Raw genomic sequence first — 8,899 nt, forward strand, 5'->3', positions numbered from 1 at the left:
GGTCTTCTGGTCCAACTCCCCTGCTCCAGCAGGGCAACCTACAGCCAGTTGCCACGGACAGTGTCTAGACTGTTTTTGAATATCTCTGAGGAGGGAGACCCCACAACCTCCCTGGGCAACCTATTCCAGTGCCCAGGCAACCTATTCCAGTGGTCTTTCCCCTATTCCTGTTCTTTTACAGATGACCATCACTTTTGCTTTCTTCCGGTTCTTATCTGCCATCGCCACTAAACAGGTGAATGTTCCTGATTTTTTCAACTTGAAATCAGAGGGACTAAAGTTGAATTACCTTGAAGGTGACTGCAGACTAACCTAGGTGCACAGAAATGGATTAACAGTGCTCTGTAGTGGCTGTTACTGCAGCATAAGGTAGTAACAAATAACTGTTGGGAGGCAATGCATTAATTTTCTCTCACCCCAGAAAGATCTCATGGTTATGCTCAGTTGCAAACCTTGCATTTACCTACTTCAGATCCTTGACATTTACCTTCTCCTTTGCAATTATTAAACCTGTTGTAGGAAATATTGACATGGTAATAATAACTTGAATGAGAATGATCTACTCTTCACCTTGCAAACAAGGACTGCAAGAGATGTCACCTCTACCTGTTCACCTTCTCAGTCTTTTTTATTTTTCCAATTTAGTTGCAGTTGGAATTTGACAGATGCAAAAAGCTGAGTTAAATTCATGAAGCTGAGTTAAATTCAGTATATAATTCTAGCTAGAAGAAAACATGTTGGGACCAGATCCCCTTATTAGTGCTACTGCTGCTGCCAACAGCTGCACTGTTTCATCTAATGGTTGACTGAGAGCACCGAGGACAACATTCATACCTTTCCCTTTCTTTTAGGTAGAAAATAGGCCTTATCATATGTCCTCAGGAAAAGTGTTCTCATAATCAGGCTATAGGATGTTTTGAAATAGGCTGTTTTCTGTCCAATTCAATATTCATCAGATCAATTTTAGATATTCCTTCATGAATGAATGCCCTAAGCAGCCTCCATTCTGAACTCTTAACTCAGCTATTATTTATATTAAACATGTAATAAAATATTCAGTACCACCAAACTAACTGAAAGAGTGTCATAATACCCCATAGTCCCCTCTCTGTCTCTGCTGGAGAGCACAAATTTGTGCTCAGGGCTCCCTGACCCTGGTGAAGATCTTCACTTAAAGATCAGATGTCTTGTGTCATGAGAGGGAAGCACTGGACTTAGTAGAGGTCACAAGATACTAGTGCAAAATAAAAATAGCTTGCCCTCTGAAGTTTTGTGGTCTGGCATTTAAGGCTTACTCCTTTAGGCATGACAGTATAAAAAGGAATTTTAGAACCAAGAGTGTGCTATGAAAACAGATTTCTTTGCAAAAAGATATGAATTGTGCTAGCATTTTTGCTCACTGAAGTCTACATAGGCAATTTAAGTGTATAAAACATGCAACATACATACTAGCAATGCATAATTTAGGATTCTGTCACCTATGTCTAAATGTCTAGACCAGGTATCCTGTTCAGTTCAGCAGTAGGCTAACTGTTACAGTTTACCAACTGCTATATAAACACTTGGAGCTTGGATATATTTAAAAAATACTAATGCCATTTGCTATTCTAGTCTGGAAAATGACCCATTAGCTCTTTACCTACTGTATATAAACTACAAACTAGACTATTTCAGCAATAAACTTGAAGACATTTAGTTATTTCTGTAAACTGATTTACTTCAGTATAAAAGCATAAATATTGGACTTGTTAGAAATGGTAATGGACTTTTTTTCCATTAGAAAGCTGCATTACTTTGGCAGAGTACAGGATTAACAATCAGGATTGTTAACTTCTACCCCTGGTTCTTTCAATGATTTGTTGTATTATTCCATGTAAATCACTTTCTCATCTTTGCAAATACATTCCACATCTTTAACTACTTTTCAGGTTATAATACTGATATTTGTAAAACCACTTGATATTTTTGAATAAGCAGTATTGTAAGTAACAAAAGCTCTCTCTAGATACAAGAAAGTTCAGATGCAAATCTGAATATGACTGTATTAGATCCACCTGCCCTATATTTATAATATTGTATTCTTCTATTTTCTTACATCTGATACAATAATTAAAAAAATCGTTAATTACTTTACTTAGAGTAGACAATCTTGACAACTTGTTCCATTTGTCTTCAGCTTGTATCTTATATTGGTGTCAGTGGGAACTCCATATGTAGATTCAAGATTAAGGAGCAAAAGTTGCCTTTTAAAATACATTACCTGGCAAAGGTGTATATTATTTAGAGTGTTGGGTACCTCTCCCTGCTCCTTTCACTACTTTTGGACTTGATGATATTTGCCTTCCATTAATAGGAGTTCAAAATCATTACAGTTGTAAAAATTAAGAAACACTTAGCATTGTTTAAATATCAGTTCTGTCAGTAAGTGTCAGGTTACTCCTTTGCTTATATGCTTTGCAATACAGGAATATAGCACAATATCTTGCTTTTTCTATGGTATTAGGTCTTACATATAGTGTTACAGAAGGACATATTCTATGCAGCTTATTTTAAAGACAGCATATGTAAGCATTAAGAAAAAAGCATAATAAAATGGAAATAATATCAATAAATATCTTCATAGTGGATAAGATAGATGTAATGTCAATGTCTAATTTCAATACATATTTACAGATAAATATAGTCCAATTTTCTTGAACTCTGAGAATAATTGCCCCTATGAAGTTCCTTTATGTGCTTGCAGAAATAAGTTTTTTCAAAGGTAATAAGGTTAACAGCCCTTGTCTTTGAATTACTTTGAAGGGAATTAGTCTTCAAAGTGCTGAGACAAACATTTCATCTCCAGTGCAGCCCTGGAGGCCACACAGCTCTGCACTGCCTGAAGAGATCATTTTTCCTGAAATATAGCAGTTTAAATGAGGGAAAGAAATTTACCACATGATTTTTAAGACTCATCAGAGTGATCATTGTGCTGAAGTAACAGGCCCATTTGATCACAAGAGTTGCAAAGCTGCAAGGCTTGAATATATGGTCTTTTGAGCTATGAGACTGGGCCAACATTCTAGATGAAGGTGACACAATTGATACAAGCCTTAATTTGGTTTATTTTACCTGAACAAGAGTAGAAATAACAGGGTTTTCACTCACTACAGACATGATGGACTACTAACCTCAAACTGTTTGTACAGTCCCAGAATCCTTCAGCCTTCTTCTTATCAGACTGAGATCAAGACCTAAGATGTTCCTGTGGCTCTGTGTCTTCTCCTCAGAGCCATGTGGAAAGCACAGCTGGTCAAATTTGAGATGTTGATGGAAAACAGAAACTAACATTTTGAATTATTTTCATTTTTGTTTTTCATCTTTCACTGTTAGCCAGGAAGAAGGCCTGGCAGAGCTGGAAAACAGAAGTAGATGATTAATCTGAGCAGTCCCACCAGGAAATCTTGGCAAAACACAACTAGGTTACAAGGAATGATCAACTCCTTATGCGATTAATTTTAAAACTTCAAAATTGGCCTGTGCAGGAGATGCTATCGCAGTTTCTGGAGCCTGTAGGAGCTGAAGTTGTTTACTTAGGGAAAGCTAAGTAAATTTTAGGAAAACTGGAAGAAATTATCCAAAGAAATAATTTTTAATATTTCCTTATAAGTGATAGTAAGCATAATGCTAAAGCTGTCATAAGGAGTTCTATGTTCTATGAAAAGAAACTGTGTGTTTAGCAAAGGTGTAGCCTCCTAACTAAGAAGCAGGACTCTTTTTCTGCCTTACCTGCAAATTTCAGCAGAGACTTAAAAGGTGGAGCTGTTGGGAACAGAATCATTACCACATAATTAGGTCAGAATATTAACTGAAATACAAATTAATTTGCTTTACAATAATTAATTACTGATATTTGAGAGGTGAAAATATTGTAATGCCATTGTTTGTATTAAAAATTATTTAATTTGTTAATTAAAAGGTAAAAAATATTTATTTTTTTGCACCAGTTGATTACTTCCATGTGACAGCTAAATATATTTTAATGATAAATACAACACAATATTTAATTTGTTAATTAATCACAAATTAATTATTTAATTTATTTTGCTGTAATTAAATATGGATATGTAAGAGCTATTCTATTCTAATAATGATATCCTATACCAAAGCAAAAATCATTCTAGCTATAGTGTCATTTCAGGCTGACCATAATAACGCTTGCTTGCTATAGTGTCAAAGTAGTTATGCATCTGGGATTAATTTAAATCTCAGTGCAAAAGGGACAAACTTCAGTGATTTCAAGGAAATTATTCCTGCATATCTCGGGTCAACTTCTACTACCCTGTACTCATTATGCAATACCTGTTAAATCCCTGTAACACCCCTCTTGCTTCCTTACTTATTTTTGCTGAAAGCACTTTGGCCTGGTATATTAAATTATGAGACTAAAAGTATTTTGGTATCTAAAATGCTTTATTGAATTGGTTTGACAGATGTGAAAACTCACTTGGCCGATTTGTTGGATAGATAAAAAAAATATTATTGCTCTGTATTCTTCATTGGTATCTAGTCTCTGTGATGTTCCCACCTTCTATTAGAATATCTGAATGTTGTGTACTGAAACTGAGCCTTGCAATGCCCTGAAAATAGATACTCAAGTAACTGCATATTAAATATAGGAAAATTTAGATAAATGGTTAGTGATACCTCTGAAACTGTAGTCTCTCTGACTGTGTAGTACTTCCATTTTATTTTGTGCATTTGATTCTTTATCTGTAGATATCATAAAAGAATTAAAACACAAGGTAGTCTTCTAGGCTTCTAGAGTTCAGGTTCCTTGACTATAAAAATATGTGTGAACAACCTTCACTGATTGCTTTGTACCATAAAAACATCAAAACAAACTACAATACTACCTAAAAGCCTTTATTTTGGAAAATAATCAAAGTAGTCTTTTCCAAATATTTGTCTCAGTCTAAGGAAAGTAAGTATAAAGGGGGGGGGGGGAAGGATTTGGCCAAAGAATTACACCTTCCAGATTGCTTTCTGAGCATGTGAACCACTCATGGTATCACATAAAGACTTGTGTTAGAGAGAGGCTGCAGAAGGTTCAGTTCTGTACATGAATTTGCTCTGTTGGACCCCTGCAGGATCCCACTGATACCATCAGGACTCAGGGAGGCATAAAGCCAACCAGTTCCACATAGACTTATTTGCAAAGATCAGAGTCTTAGATGGTGAACATGTGAATTTTGTTGAATGGTTCATTATTTTTAACAGCTTTGGGGAAAACACAAGGAATGACAAAACTATTAGTTTCACAGCTCATAACTCACAGAGAAGGAAAGAGAGAGCAGGCCAGGGTACTGTAATTCCACACTAAGGGCTCCCATCATCAGGAGCACAAAATTCCTGTTACATTGTGGGGAGGCATCTGGCTGCATTTGGCAGCAGACATCAATTATTTCAGAAGTTTAGTTTGCTAACATGCAAGGCTGTAGGTTTTTAAATAATAATTCGTAGGAATGCTAATGGTTTCTTTTGCCAATATTTTATCAATTTGGGATATATCCTTAGACTATTGAAAACAAATCCATAGATTTAGGTGGATTTGAACCCTTAACAGGGAATGACCTTGAAAGCAGGTGATCTTTTCCTCTAACTACATTGGTTTTGAATTGGAAAATGCACTATTAATACCTGCACTTTTCAATTATTGGGCTCATTTAAAATGCTTCGGGTTTTAATTGTTTCTCCTAACAGTGCCAAAATAAAGGCAAAGGTAACCAAGACTATGAAAGTAGAATATTCTGTTCTTTTACACCCAGGAAGATTGGCATTGCTTACTGATGGGCTCGCTCAATAGCTGGAGGAAAGAACAGTGAACCCAAATTTTTCCCTAGGAGAGATGTCCAGCAGTAGCATACCAGAAAAACTGTGATCTACACTGCAACACCTGCTAGGCAGGGAAGGACTTCCAGGACCGTGGCAGAGAGGGCTATGGATAAAATGGTTGTTCAGAAAGGAGATTCAACAAATGGGATTATCTTTAATGGCATCATCAATGGGATTATCTTTAATGGACCAAACTCTGAATGAATATTCTAATGAGAAAGGAAAAAAAAAAACCAGCTCCAAATTAACAACAGGTTGATGTGACAGGGTAAGGGGAGTGGAAATTAAGTTCATAATTGGTCTGAGATATTTGCCTTTCTGGAGTTAAAAGTTTAATGGAGTCAATTGATCAAAGCTTGCCTTTAACTCTTTAAATATTAGACGTAATACAAAGAAGTGAATTTCTTTAAGTTTAAAGAATAATATTTACTAAATATGCAAGACTTATAGAATCATAGAATCATAGAATGGTTTGGGTTGGAAGGGACCTCAAAGATCATCTAGTTACAACCCCCCCTGCCATGGGCAGGGACACCCTCCACTAGACCATGTTGCCCAAAGCCCCATCCAACCTGGCCTTAAACACTTGGTAAAATGCATATTCTTACTGACTTGCCAAAACCTAGAACTAGTGTAAAACTTGAAATTTTTGTTTCACCTGGAACTTCTGCAGTACCATAGTTTGTTCTCATGCTGAGTAAAGTTGAAAAATTGAACTTTCAGAATGCTAATCTCAGAAAAAGTGTCAGAAGCTTTGAGTTTATTAAAGGATTATATGTTTCCTGATGGACTTCCTATTTAAATAAAAATGTGTAACATCTCCAAATGTTTTTATTTGGCTTGCTGAACTGCTCTTCCTCCTTCATAGACATTTAATGGGGGAACATTTCTTGATTCTGCAGGTTCCTGGCAGATGATACCTCCTAGATGAAGCCCATGATAAAGCTTGGTAGGAAGAAAGGATGCACTGCACTGCAGGAGAGGAAATCTTCAATGGATCTGGGCTCAGAGAAAAGAATCGTACCTTGAATTACATGTCTTGGGTCATGGGGCTGCTAAGAAAATTTTGAATGCATTGAGTTCAACAAAAAAAATTCTGATAGACAAAATATTTTATATCAGTTTCATTGATAAAGAAGAATTGTTAAGCCTCAACAATACATCTTTTCAAATAAGACTTTGATTAGGTGGAAAGTGTTGGCCCGTTACATTTTAATTTTTTAATAAATCTTCATATTAAGCTGTTGCTGGATACTGATGTTACATTTCATGCCATTTCTTTTGACTAAGCAATAGAAACTCTTGAGTGTGAATCAGGTTCATTGACAGAATGTGTTCAGAAACTGCTGTCCCTAAACCACTAATTTTAACACATCCAACATCTGCATTACATTAGATTTAATTCATACAGAATAATTCCAGTCATTTACAGCAACTATTGAAAGCAATTTAAAACATATGTCTCATAAACTGTCTGCATAATCTATGTAGATACATTGCTACAGCACGGATGCTTATGCCCAGAACGCTTTATAATGGGCTTAAGCATATTATTGCATTTACTGAAAATCTTTAAAATTGTGTATCATACACAACTATCAGCCACAGCCTTTCTTTTTATGGTCCCTAAATAGCTTTTGTGTGATTCTGAGAGTAGGCATGAACTGATTTTTTGGGATAAGCTACCATGATGACACATCACCAGTAAGCTGGACACATCCACTCAGCTACATTTACGAGAACAGGAAACATTTGTTTATGGGTGAATCCATCCTTTCATGGGTGTGTTGAGCATTCCAATAGCCATGACAGATACTTTATAGTTCTGTATATGTATGTCTATTCCTATGACATTTGTCCATGGTAATTCTACAGAATGTGTCATATAAAATATGGCTGTCTCTCATTGCATCTTAAAATATTCACTTGTGTCATTGCTAGCACATAAGACATTTATCTACCTTCACCTGGTATAATTTTTAATGTAATAAAACTCATTAAAAACTTTGTTTTAATTGTGAGAAATAGGATGCTTCCCATGTTTGTAGTAAAAGCTACTATCACGAAGTACTCACTGTGACTGTGACTCTGCCTTTTTTTTTTTTTTTTTTAGCAAAAAAGAAATCTGATGAAAGACACTGGATATAAACTAATTAAAAAAGTAGAAGTAGAGAGATGATGTATGGGATACGATGATCTTTCTGGGTGCTAAATTCTTTAAATCCTCTACTTAAATGGGCAGCGGAAAACCCAGTCTCAGTCTGTACAAGAGCACAACACAATTATGTTCTTGAAGGGTTTTTCCTGAAACTGCAAGAAAAAGAGCCAAATTATTGAAAAGAACAATTTAATTTCTTATGGCTTCAGAGAGTACACACACACACGCACACACATGCACACACACACATATATACACACATACTTTTATTCATATATATGTATATAAATGTAAAGATAACTACAGACTTGAACAGTGGGCCAGCTCCCACTGAGGTGTTTTGACTTCCAGTTGCATCATATAGGGACCCTCTAATGACATCTGGGTAACCATCATAGGACTTAATTTTATTTCCACAAAGTGATGATAAGGTTCATCTGCAGCAGTTTTAGAGGTACAAGGGAACTTACAGTGTGGTAAACCTCATGTTGTTTTAATCAGTAAGTCTACTTCTTTCCCTAAGCTACAAGAAGACAACCACTCTGAGACAACCTTCTCTTTCAATGTTTATACTTACACACTTTCCATGAAGTCATTTTAAATGTATGAGGTAAACAAAATAATTGCATGGAAAAAATATTTTTTTATACCTTGTATTCACATTCAACAAAGGTTAGTGTTCCAACTAAACCTTAAGTAAAGTAAAAGTAAACTTTGTCTGATAGCATTTTCATATGAAATGTTACAAGGAGTCTACACATCCAGCAATCCTTGTCCCTCTGATTGAACTTCTTGGGTAAAATTCTGGCACCACTGCAATCAACTGAGGTTTTGACATTCTATCCACTGGGACAGGATACTCCCTCC

Source organism: Grus americana, chromosome Z (genome assembly GCF_028858705.1).
Source record: "Grus americana isolate bGruAme1 chromosome Z, bGruAme1.mat, whole genome shotgun sequence".
NCBI classification, from domain to species: Eukaryota; Metazoa; Chordata; class Aves; order Gruiformes; family Gruidae; genus Grus; species Grus americana.